The sequence below is a fragment of the Rhipicephalus microplus genome, chromosome 8 (assembly GCF_043290135.1).
Source record: "Rhipicephalus microplus isolate Deutch F79 chromosome 8, USDA_Rmic, whole genome shotgun sequence".
Classification (NCBI taxonomy): domain Eukaryota; kingdom Metazoa; phylum Arthropoda; class Arachnida; order Ixodida; family Ixodidae; genus Rhipicephalus; species Rhipicephalus microplus.
Window position 1 is genome coordinate 126,273,179 of NC_134707.1, and position 12,138 is coordinate 126,285,316.

The following is a 12,138-nucleotide window of genomic DNA, read 5'->3' on the forward strand; positions in this document are numbered from 1 at the left end:
AGCTTTGGAGAAATGTTCTGACGGTGGTGAGAGTGCAGCACGACTGCCTTCGTGGCGCAATTAGCTAGTGCGATCGGCTGTTAACCGAAAGGTTGGAGGTTCGAGCCCACCCGGGGCGGTGTGTCGCTTTTTTCTCTTTGCGCTGATAGCTTTAAAGAAATGTTCGGATGGTGGTGAGAGTGCCTCACGACTTTCTCCGTGGCGCAATTGGCTAACGCGATCAGCTGTGTTCCGATAAGTTGGAAGTTCGAGCCCTCCCGGGAGGGGTGTGTCCCTTTTTTTTCTTCGCGCCGATAGCTTTGGAGAAATGTTCTGATGGAGGTGATTGTGCTACACTACTGTCTCCGTGGCGCAATTGGCTAGTGCGTTCGGCTGTTAACCGAAAGGCTGGAGGTTCGAGCTCTCCCGGGAGCGGTTTGTCGCTTCTTTCTTCTTTGCGCCGATAGCTTTGGAGAAATGTTCTGACGGAGGTGAGATTGCTGCACAACTGTCTGCGTGGCGCAATCAGCTAGCGCGTTCGGTTGTTACCTGAAAGATTGGAGGTTCGATCTCTCCCTGGAGCGGTGTGTCGCTTTTTTTCTTTGCGCTGATAGCTATGGAGAAATGTTCTGACGGTGGTGAGAGTGAATCACGATTTTCGCCGTGGCGCAATGGGCTAGCGCGTTCGGCTGTTAGCCGCAAGTTTGGAGGTTTGAGCCTACCCGGGAACAGTGTGTCGCTTTTTTTTGCGCTGAGAGCTTTAGCAAAATGTTCTGACGGTGGTGAGAGTGCTGCACTACCGTCTCCGTGATGCAACTGACAAGCGAGTTCGGCTGTTAAACGAAATTTTGGAGGTTCGAGCCCTCGCGGGAGCTGTGTGTCGCTTTTATTTCTTTGAGCTGATAGCTTTGGAGAAATCTTCTGACGGTGGTGAGAGTGGAGAACGTCAGTCTCCGTGGTGAATTTGGCTAGCGTGATCGGATGTTAACCGAAAGGTTGGAGCTTCGAGCCCTCCCGGAAGAGGTGCGTCGCTTTTATTACTTTGCGCTGATAGCTTTGGAGAAATGTTCTGACGGTGGTGTGAGTGGATAACGGCTGTCTCCGTGGCGGAATTGGCTAGTGCGTTCGGCTGTTAACTGAAAGGTTGGAGGCTCGAGCCCTTCCGGGAGCGGTGTGTCGCATTTTTTTTCTTTGCGCTGATAGCTTTGGAGAAATGTTCTGTCGGTGGTGAGAATGAAGCACGACTGTCTCCGTGGCGCAATCCTAGCGCGTTCGGCCGTTAACCGAAAAGTTGGAGGTTCGAGCCGTCCCGGGAGCGGTGTGTCGCCTTTTTTTTTCTTTGCGCTGATAGCCTTGGAGAAATATTCTGACGGTGGTGAGAGTGCCTCACAACTTTCTCCGTGGCGCAATTGGCTAGCGCGATCGGCTGTTAACCTAAAGGTTGGAGGTTCGAGCCCTCCCGGGAGCGGTGTGTCACTTTTTTTCTCTTCGCGCCGATAGCTTTGGAGAAATGCTCTGACGGAGGTGAGAGTGCTGCACTACTGTCTCCGTGGCGCAATTGGCTAGCGCGTTCGGCTGTTAACCGATAGGCTGGAGGTTCGAGCCCTCCCGGGAGTGGTTTGTCGCTTTTTTCTTCTTTGCGCTGATAGCTTTCTAGAATTGTTCTGACGGAGGTGAGAGTGGAGCACAGCTGTCTCCTTGGCGAAATTGGCTAGCACGTTCGGCCCTTAACCAAAAGGATGGAAGTTCGAGCCCCCCGGGAGCGGTGTCTCGTCTTTTTTTTTGCGCTGATAGCCTTAGAGAAATAATCTGACGTTGGTGAGAGTGCCTCACGACTTTCTCCGTGGCGCAGTTGGCTAGCGTGATCGGCTGGTAACGGAAAGGTTGGAGGTTCGAGCCCTCCCTGGAGTGGTGTGTCGCTTTTTTTCCTTGTGCTGATAGCTTTCTAGAGTTGTTCTGACGGAGGTGAGAGTGGAGCACAGCTGTCTCCTTGGCGAAATTGGCTAGCGCGTTCGACCGTTAGCCAAAACGATGGAGCTTCGAGCCCTCCCGGGAGTGGTGTGTCACCTTTTTTTTTCTTTGCGCTGATAGCCTTGGAGAAATAATTTGACGGTGGTGAGAGTGCCTCACAACTTTCTCCGTGGCGCAATTGGCTAGCGCGATCGGCTGTTAACCGAAAGGTTGGAGGTTCGAGCCCTCCCGGGAGCGGTGTGTCACTTTTTTTCTCTTCACGCCGATAGCTTTGGAGAAATGCTCTGACGGAGGTGAGAGTGCTGCACTACTGTCTAGGTGGCGCAATTGGCTAGCGCGTTCGGCTGTTAACCGATAGGCTGGAGGTTTGAGCCCACCCGGGGGCGGTGTGTCGTTTTTTTTCTTTGTGCTGATAGCTTTGGAGAAATGTTCTAAAGGTGGTTAGAGTGGAGCAGTACTGTCTTCGTGGCAGAATTGACTAGCGCGTTCGGCTGTTACCCGAAAGGTTGGAGGTTGGAGCCCTCCCGGGAGCGGTTTGTCGTTTTTTCTTCTTTGCGCTGATGGCTTTTGAGAATTATTTTGACGGTGGTGAGAGCGGAGCACGACTGTCTCCGTGGCGCAATGGGCTAGTGCGTTCGGCTGTTAACCGAAAGGTTGGAGGTTTGAGCCCACCCGGGGGCGGTGTGTCGCTTTTTGTCTTTGCGCTGATAGCTATGGAAAAATGTTCTGACGGAGGTGAGAGTGGAGCACGGCTGTCTCCGTGGCGCAAACGGCTAGCATGTTCGGCCGTTAACCAAAAGGATGGAGGTTCGAGCCCTCCCGGGAGCGGTGTGTCGCCTGTTTTTTTTTTCTTTGCGCTGATAGCCTTGGAGAAATATTCTGAGGGTGGTCAGAGTGCCTCACGACTTTCTCCGTGGCGCAATTGGCTAGCGCGATCGGCTCTTAATCGAAAGGATGGAGGTTCGAGCCCTCCCGGGAGCGGTGTGTCACTTTTTTTTCTTCGCGCCGATAGCTTTGGAGATATGTTCTGACGGAGGTGAGAGTGCTGCACTACTGTCTGCGTGGCGCAATCAGCTAGCGCGTTCGGCTGTTAAACGAAAGGCTGGAGGTTCAAGCCCTCCCGGGAGCGATTTGTCGCTTTTTTTTTCTTTGCGCTGATAGCTTTGATAAATATTCTGACGGTGGTGAGAGTGCAGCACGGTCGTCTCCGTGGCGCAATTACCTCGTGCGATCGGCTGTTAACCGAAAGGTTGGAGGTTCGAGCCCACCCGGGGGCGGTGTGTCGCTTTTTTTCTTTGCGCTGATAGCTTTAAAGAAATGTTCGGATGGTGGTGAAAGTGCCTCAAGACTTTCTCCGTGGCGCAATTGGCTAGCGCGATCGGCTGTTAACCGAAAGGATGGAGGTTCGAGCCCTCCCGGGAGTGGTGTGTCACTTTTTTTTTCTTCGCGCCGATAGCTTTGGAGAAATGTTCTGACGGTGGTGAGAGTCGAGCACGACTGTCTCCGTGGCGCAATGGGCTAGTGCGTTCGGCTGTTAACCGAAAGGTTGGAGTTTTGAGCCCACCCGGGGGCGGCGTGTCGCTATTTTTCTTTGCGCTGATAGCTATGGAGAAATGTTCTGACGGAGGTGAGAGTGGAGCACGACTGTCACCGTGGTGCAATGGGCTAGCGCGTTCGGCTGTTAACCGCAAGTTTGTAGGTTTGAGCCGACCCGGGGCGGTGTGTCGCTTTTTTTGCGCTGATAGCATTGGAGAGATGTTCTGACGGTGGTGAGAATGCTGCACTACTGTCTCCGTGGCGCAACTGACTAGCGCGTTCGGCTGTTAACCGAAAGTTTTGAGGTTTGAGCCCTCCCGGGAGCGGTGTGTCGCTTTTTTCTTCTTTGCGCTGATAGCTTTGATGAAATGTTCTGATAGTGGTGCGAGTGCAGCACGACTGTCTCCGTGGCGCAATTGGCTAGCGGGTTCGGCTGTTAATCGAAATTTTGGAGGTTCGAGCCCTCGCGGGAGCGGTGTGTCGTATTTTGTTTCTTTGCGGTGATAGCCTTGGAGAAATATTCTGACGGTGGTGAGAGTGCCTCACGACTTTCTCCGTGGCGAAATCGGCTAGCGCGTTTGGCCGTTCATCAAAAGGATGGAGGCTCGAGCGCTCCCGGGAGTGGTGTGTCACTTTTTTTAGGGACGAAGCTCCTTAGGGCGTGGGCTGTGCGTCCCCTGTAGCCTGTATGTAGCCACCTCTAGTTTAGTTCTTGCAGTGTTCACTAGATGGCGGTACCTTCCCCTGCATGTAGCCACCTCTAGTTTAGTTCTCGGAGTGTTTACTAGATGGTGGTACTTGTAGCTGATGATGAAAAGATGCAAGATGTTATAAACTAGAAAGCGGTACTTGTAGCTGATGAAAGACGCGAGATCTTATAAAATAGGAATGATGTCACATATGGCGCGTGTCATTGGTTGAAGGCAATCGTTCGATTTAGTGCGGCGACGTATGCTAGGGGGAACCATGTAATAAAATCGAGTGGGCAAAATGTACAGAGGATTCATGGTTTACCAGATTTACCTCCGGAGTTTCGCCCACTCATCATCATTCACTTCGTGGATATCTCGGAATTTTTCTTTGTGCTGATAGCTTTGGAGAAATGTTCTGAAGGTGGTGAGAGTGGAGCAATACTGTCTCCGCGGCAAAATTGACTAGCGCGTTCGGCTGTTACCCGAAAGATTGGAGGTTCGATCTCTCCCTGGAGCGGTGTGTCGCTTTTTTTCTTTGCGCTGATAGCTTTGAAGAAATGTTCTGACGGTGGTGAGAAGGAGCACGACTGTCTCTGTGGCGGAATGGGCTAGTGCGTTCGGCTGTTAACCGCAACTTTGGAGGTTTGAGCCCACCCGGGGGCGGTGTGTCGCTTTTTTTGCGCTGATAGCTTTGGAGAAATGTTCTGACGTTAGTGAGAGTGCTGCACTACTGTCTCCGTGGCGCAACTGACTAGCGCGTTCAGCTGTTAACCGAAAGGTTGGAGGTTTGAGCCCACCCGGGGGCGGTGTGTCCCTTTTTTTTTTGCTCTAATAGCTTTGAAGAAATTTTCTGACGAAGGTAAGAGTGGTGCACTACTGTCTCCGTGGCGGAACTGACTAGCGCGTTTGGCTGTTAACCAAAAGGTCTGAGGTTTGAGGCCACCCGTGGGCGTTGTGTCGCTTTTTTTCTTTGCGCTGATAGCTATGGAGAAATGTTCTGACGGTGGTGAGAGTGGAGCACGACTGTCGCAGTGGCGCAATGGGCTAGCCCGTTCGGCTGTTAACCGAGAGTTTGGAGGTTTGAGCGCACCCGGGGGCGGTGTGTCGCTTTTTTTTGCTCTGATAGCTTTGGAGAAATGTTCTGACGGTGGTGAGAGGGCTGCACTACTGTCTCCGTGGCGCAACTGACTAGTGCGTCCGGCTGTTAACCGTAAGGCTGGAGGTTCAAGCCCTCCCGGGAGTGGTTTGTCGCTTTTTTCTTCTTTGCGCTGATAGCTTTGGAGAAATATTCTGACGGTGGTGAGAGTGCAGCACGATTGTCTCCTTGGCGCAATTAGCTAGTGCGATCGGCGGTTAACCGCAAGTTTGGAGGTTCGAGCCCACCCGGGAACGGTGTGTCGCTTTTTTTGCGCTGATAGCTTTGGAGAAAAGTTCTGACGGTGGTGAGAGTGCTGCACTACTGTCTCCGTGGCGCAACTGACAAGCGCGTTCGGCTGTTAACCGAAATTTTGGAGGTTCGAGCCCTCGCGAGAGCGGTTTGTCGTTTTTTCTTCTTTGCGCTGATGGCTTTTGAGAATTATTTTGACGGTGGTGAGAGTGGAGCACGACTGTCTCCGTGGCGCAATGGGCTAGTGCGTTCGGCTGTTAACCGAAAGGTTGGAGGTTTGAGCCCACCCGGGGGCGGTGTGTCGCTTTTCGTCTTTGCGCTGATAGCTATGGAAAAATGTTCTGACGGAGGTGAGAGTGGAGCACGGCTGTCTCCGTGGCGCAAACGGCTAGCATGTTCGGCCGTTAACCAAAAGGATGGAGGTTCGAGCCCTCCCGGGAGCGGTGTGTCGCCTGTTTTTTTTTTCTTTGCGCTGATAGCCTTGGAGAAATAATCTGAGGGTGGTGAGAGTGCCTCACGACTTTCTCCGTGGCGCAATTGGCTAGCGCGATTGGCTCTTAATCGAAAGGATGGAGGTTCGAGCCCTCCCGGGAGTGGTGTGTCACTTTTTTTTTCTTCGCGCCGATAGCTTTGGAGATATGTTCTGACGGAGGTGAGAGTGCTGCACTACTGTCTGCGTGGCGCAATCAGCTAGCGCGTTCGGCTGTTAAACGAAAGGCTGGAGGTTCAAGCCCTCCCGGGAGCGGTTTGTCGCTTTTTTTTTCTTTGCGCTGATAGCTTTGAGAAATATTCTGACGGTGGTGAGAGTGCAGCACGGTCGTCTCCGTGACGCAATTACCTCGTGCGATCGGCTGTTAACCGAAAGGTTGGAGGTTCGAGCCCACCCGGGGGCGGTGTGTCGCTTTTTTTTCTTTGCGCTGATAGCTTTAAAGAAATGTTCGGATGGTGGTGAAAGTGCCTCAAGACTTTCTCCGTGGCGCAATTGGCTAGCGCGATCGGCTGTTAACCGAAAGGATGGAGGTTCGAGCCCTCCCGGGAGTGGTGTGTCACTGTTTTTTTCTTCGCGCCGATAGCTTTGGAGAAATGTTCTGACGGTGGTGAGAGTCGAGCACGACTGTCTCTGTGGCGCAATGGGCTAGTGCGTTCGGCTGTTAACCGAAAGGTTGGAGTTTTGAGCCCACCCGGGGGTGGCGTGTGGCTATTTTTCTTTGCGCTGATAGCTATGGAGAAATGTTCTGACGGAGGTGAGAGTGGAGCACGACTGTCACCGTGGCGCAATGGGCTAGCGCGTTCGGCTGTTAACTGCAAGTTTGTAGGTTTGAGCCGACCCGGGGCGGTGTGTCGCTTTTTTTGCGCTGATAGCATTGCAAAAATGTTCTGACGGTGGTGAGAGTGCTGCACTACTGTCTCCGTGGCGCAACTGACTAGCGCGTTCGGCTGTTAACCGAAAGTTTTGAGGTTTGAGCCCTCCCGGGAGCGGTGTGTCGCTTTTTTCTTCTTTGCGCTGATAGCTTTGATGAAATGTTCTGATAGTGGTGCGAGTGCAGCACGACTGTCTCCGTGGCGCAATTGGCTAGCGCGTTCGGCTGTTAATCGAAATTTTGGAGGTTCGAGCCCTCGCGGGAGCGGTGTGTCGTATTTTGTTTCTTTGCGGTGATAGCCTTGGAGAAATATTCTGACGGTGGTGAGAGTGCCTCACGACTTTCTCCGTGGCGAAATCGGCTAGCGCGTTCGGCCGTTCATCAAAAGGATGGAGGCTCGAGCGCTCCCGGGAGTGGTGTGTCGCTTTTTTTAGGGGCGAAGCTCCTTAGGGCGTGGGCTGTGCGTCCCCTGTAGCCTGTATGTAGCCACCTCTAGTTTAGTTCTTGCAGTGTTCACTAGATGGCGGTATCTTCCCATGCATGTAGCCACCTATAGTTTAGTTCTTGCAGTGTTCACTAGATGGCGGTACCGTCTCCTGTATGTAGCCACCTCTAGTTTAGTTCTCGTAGTGTTTACTAGATGGTGGTACTTGTAGCTGATGATGAAAAGATGCAAGATGTTATAAACTAGAAAGCGGTACTTGTAGCTGATGAAAGACGCGAGATCTTATAAAATAGGAATGATGTCACATATGGCGCGTGTCATTGGTTGAAGGCAATCGTTCGATTTAGTGCGGCGACGTATGCTAGGGGGAGCCATGTAATAAAATCGAGTGGGCAAAATGTACAGAGGATTCATGGTTTACCAGATTTACCTCCGGAGTTTCGCCCACTCATCATCATTCACTTCGTGGATATGGCGGAATTTTTCTTTGTGCTGATAGCTTTGGAGAAATGTTCTGAAGGTGGTGAGAGTGGAGCAATACTGTCTCCGCGGCAAAATTGACTAGCGCGTTCGGCTGTTACCCGAAAGATTGGAGGTTCGATCTCTCCCTGGAGCGGTGTGTCGCTTTTTTTTCTTTGCGCTGATAGCTTTGAAGAAATGTTCTGACGGTGGTGAGAAGGAGCACGACTGTCTCTGTGGCGGAATGGGCTAGTGCGTTCGGCTGTTAACCGCAACTTTGGAGGTTTGAGCCCACCCGGGGGCGGTGTGTCGCTTTTTTTGCGCTGATAGCTTTGGAGAAATGTTCTGACGTTAGTGAGAGGGCTGCACTACTGTCTCCGTGGCGCAACTGACTAGCGCGTTCAGCTGTTAACCGAAAGGTTGGAGGTTTGAGCCCACCCGGGGGCGGTGTGTCCCTTTTTTTTTTGCTCTGATAGCTTTGAAGAAATTTTCTGACGAAGGTAAGAGTGGTGCACTACTGTCTCCGTGGCGGAACTGACTAGCGCGTTCGGCTGTTAACCAAAAGGCCTGAGGTTTGAGGCCACCCGTGGGCGTTGTGTCGCTTTTTTTCTTTGCGCTGATAGCTATGGAGAAATGTTCTGACGGTGGTGAGAGTGGAGCACGACTGTCGCAGTGGCGCAATGGGCTAGCCCGTTCGGCTGTTAACCGAGAGTTTGGAGGTTTGAGCGCACCCGGGGGCGGTGTGTCGCTTTTTTTGCTCTGATAGCTTTGGAGAAATGTTCTGACGGTGGTGAGAGGGCTGCACTACTGTCTCCGTGGCGCAACTGACTAGTGCGTCCGGCTGTTAACCGTAAGGCTGGAGGTTCAAGCCCTCCCGGGAGTGGTTTGTCGCTTTTTTCTTCTTTGCGCTGATAGCTTTGGAGAAATATTCTGACGGTGGTGAGAGTGCAGCACGATTGTCTCCTTGGCGCAATTTGCTAGTGCGATCGGCGGTTAACCGCAAGTTTGGAGGTTCGAGCCCACCCGGGAACGGTGTGTCGCTTTTTTTGCGCTGATAGCTTTGGAGAAAAGTTCTGACGGTGGTGAGAGTGCTGCACTACTGTCTCCGTGGCGCAACTGACAAGCGCGTTCGGCTGTTAACCGAAATTTTGGAGGTTCGAGCCCTCGCGAGAGCGGTGTGTCGCATTTTGTTTCTTTGCACTGATAGCTTTGGTGAAATGTTCTGACGGAGGTGAGAGTGAGCACGGCTGTCTCCGTGGCGCAATCGGCTAGCGCGATCGGCCATTAACCAAAAAGAAGGCGGTTTTAACCCTCCCGGGAGCGATATGTCGCCTTTTTTTCTTTCTGCTGATAGCCTTGGAGAAATAACCTGACGGTGGTTAGATTTCCTCAAGACTTTCTCCGCGGCGCAATTGGCTAGCGCGATCGGCTGTTAACCGAAGGGTTGGAGGTTCGAGCCCTCCCGGGAGTGGTGTGTCGCTTTTTTTCTTTGCGCTGATAGCCTTGGAGAAATAATCTGACGGTGGTGAGAGTGCCTCACGACTTTCTCCGTGGCGCACTTGGCTAGCGTGATCGGCTGTTAACCGAAAGGTTGGAGGTTCGAGCCCTCCCTGGAGTGGTGGGTAGCTTTTTTCTTTGCGCTGATACCTTTTGAGAATTGTTCTGACGGAGGTGAGGGTGGAGCACGGCTGTCTCCGTGGCGAAATTAGCTAGCGCGTTCGGCCGTTAACCAAAAAGATGGAGGTTTGAGCCCTCCCGGGAGCGGTGTGTCACTTTTTTTTCTTCGCGCCGATAGCTTTGGAGAAATGTTCTGACGGAGTTGAGAGTGCTGCACTACTGCCTGCGTGGCGCAATCATCTAGCGCATTCGGCTTTTAACCGAAAGGCTGGAGATTCAAGCCCTCCCGGGAGCGGTTTGTTCCTTTCTTCTTCTATAAGCTGACAGCTTTGGAGAAATATTCTGACGGTGGTGAGAGTGCAGCACGATCGTCTCCGTGGCGCAATTAGCTAGTGCGATCGGCTGTTAACTGAAAGGTTGGAGGTTCGAGCCCACCCGGGGGCGGTGTGTCGCTTTTTTTCTTTGTGCTGATAGCTTTGGAGAAATGTTCTGACGGTGGTGAGAGTGGAGCACGACTGTCGCCGTGGCGCAATGGGCTAGCGCGTTTGGCTGTTAACCGAAAGGTTGGAGGTTTGAGCCCACACGAAGGCGGTGTGTCGCTTTTTTTGCGCTGATAGCTTTGAAGAAATGTTCTGACGGTGGTGAGATTGGAGCACGACTGTCTCCGTGGCGAAATGGGCTAGCGCGTTCGGCTGTTAACCGAAAGGTTGCAGGTTTGAGCCCACACGAAGGCGCTGTGTCGCTTTTTTTTGCGCTGATAGCTTTGGAGAAATGTTTTGATGGTGGTAGAGGGCTGCACTACTGTCTCCGTGGTGCAACTGACTAGCGCGTTCGACTGTTAACCGAAAGGTTGGAGGTTTGAGGCCACCCGGGGGCGTTGTGTCGCTTTTTTTCTTTGCGCTGATAGCTATGCAGAAATGTTCTGACGGTGGTGAGAGTGGAGCACGACTGTCGCAGTGGCGCAATGGGCTAGCCCGTTCGGCTGTTAACCGAGAGTTTGGAAGTTTGAGCACACCCGGGGGCGGTGTGTCGCTTTTTTTGCTCTGATAGCTTTGGAGAAATGTTCTGACGGTGGTGAGAGTGCTGCACTACTGTCTCCGTGGCGCAACTGACTAGTGCGTCTGGCTGTCAACCGTAAGGCTGGAGGTTCAAGCCCTCCCGGGAGCGGTTTGTCGCTTTTTTCTTCTTTGCGCTGATAGCTTTGGAGAAATATTCTGATGGTGGTGAGAGTGCAGCACGATCGTCTCCTTGGCGCAATTAGCTAGTGCGATCGGCTGTTAACCGCAAGTTTGGAGGTTTGAGCCCACCCGGGAACGGTGTGTCGCTTTTTTTTGCGCTGATAGCTTTGGAGAAAAGTTCTGACGGTGGTGAGAGTGCTGCACTACTGTCTCCGTGGCGCAACTGACAAGCGCGTTCGTCTGTTAACCGAAATTTTGGAGGTTCGAGCCCTCGCGAGAGCGGTGTGTCGCATTTTGTTTCTTTGCACTGATAGCTTTGGTGAAATGTTCTGACGGAGGTGAGAGTGAGCACGGCTGTCTCCGTGGCGCAATCGGCTAGCGCATTCGGCTTTTAACCGAAAGGCTGGAGGTTCAAGCCCTCCCGGGAGCGGTTTGTTCCTTTCTTCTTCTATAAGCTGATAGCTTTGGAGAAATATTCTGACGGTGGTGAGAGTGCAGCACGATCGTCTCCGTGGCGCAATTAGCTAGTGCGATCGGCTGTTAACTGAAAGGTTGGAGGTTCGAGCCCACCCGGGGGCGGTGTGTCGCTTTTTTTCTTTGTGCTGATAGCTTTGGAGAAATGTTCTGACGGTGGTGAGAGTGGAGCACGACTGTCGCCGTGGCGCAATGGGCTAGCGCGTTTGGCTGTTAACCGAAAGGTTGGAGGTTTGAGCCCACACGAAGGCGGTGTGTCGCTTTTTTTGCGCTGATAGCTTTGGAGAAATGTTTTGATGGTGGTGAGAGGGCTGCACTACTGTCTCCGTGGCGCAACTGACTAGCGCATTCGCCTGTTACCCAAAATTTTGGAGGTTCGAGCCCTCGCGGGAGCGGTGTGTCGCATTTTGTTTCTTTGCACTGATAGCTTTGGTGAAATGTTCTGACGGAGGTGAGAGTGAGCACGGCTGTCTCTGTGGCGCAATCGGCTAGCACGTTCGGCCATTAACCAAAAGGATTGGGGTTTTAACCCTCCCGGGAGCGATATGTCGCCTTTTTTTCTTTGTGCTGATAGCCTTGGAGAAATAACCTGACGGTGGTTAGAGTGCCTCACGACTTTCTCTGCGGCGCAATTGGCTAGCGCGATCGGCTGTTAACCGACGGGTTGGAGGTTCGAGCCCTCCCGGGAGTGGTGTGTCGCTTTTTTTCTTTGCGTATAGCCTTGGAGAAATAATCTGACGGTGATGAGAGTGCCTCACGACTTTCTCCGTGGCGCACTTGGCTAGAGTGATCGGCTGTTAACCGAAAGGTTGGAGGTTCGAGCCCTCCCTGGAGTGGTGTGTCGCTTTTTTCTTTGCGCTGATACCTTTTGAGAATTGTTCTGACGGAGGTGAGGGTGGAGCACGGCTGTCTCCGTGGCGAAATTAGCTAGCGCGTTCGGCCGTTAACCAAAAAGATGGAGGTTTGAGCCCTCCCGAAAGCGGTGTGTCACTTTTTTTTTCTTCGCGCCAATAGATTTGGAGAAATGTTCTGACGGAGG

General features: G+C 52.6%; 1 non-coding gene across 1 annotated transcript; it reads left to right on the forward strand.

Annotated features, from left to right (window-relative positions):
- The first annotated feature begins 10,978 nt into the window (after nt 1-10,978).
- Nucleotides 10,979-11,055, forward strand: TRNAK-UUU (transfer RNA lysine (anticodon UUU)). Its single transcript has one exon. It is a non-coding gene; the product is annotated as a tRNA-Lys (tRNA).
- The last annotated feature ends 1,083 nt before the right edge of the window (nt 11,056-12,138 follow it).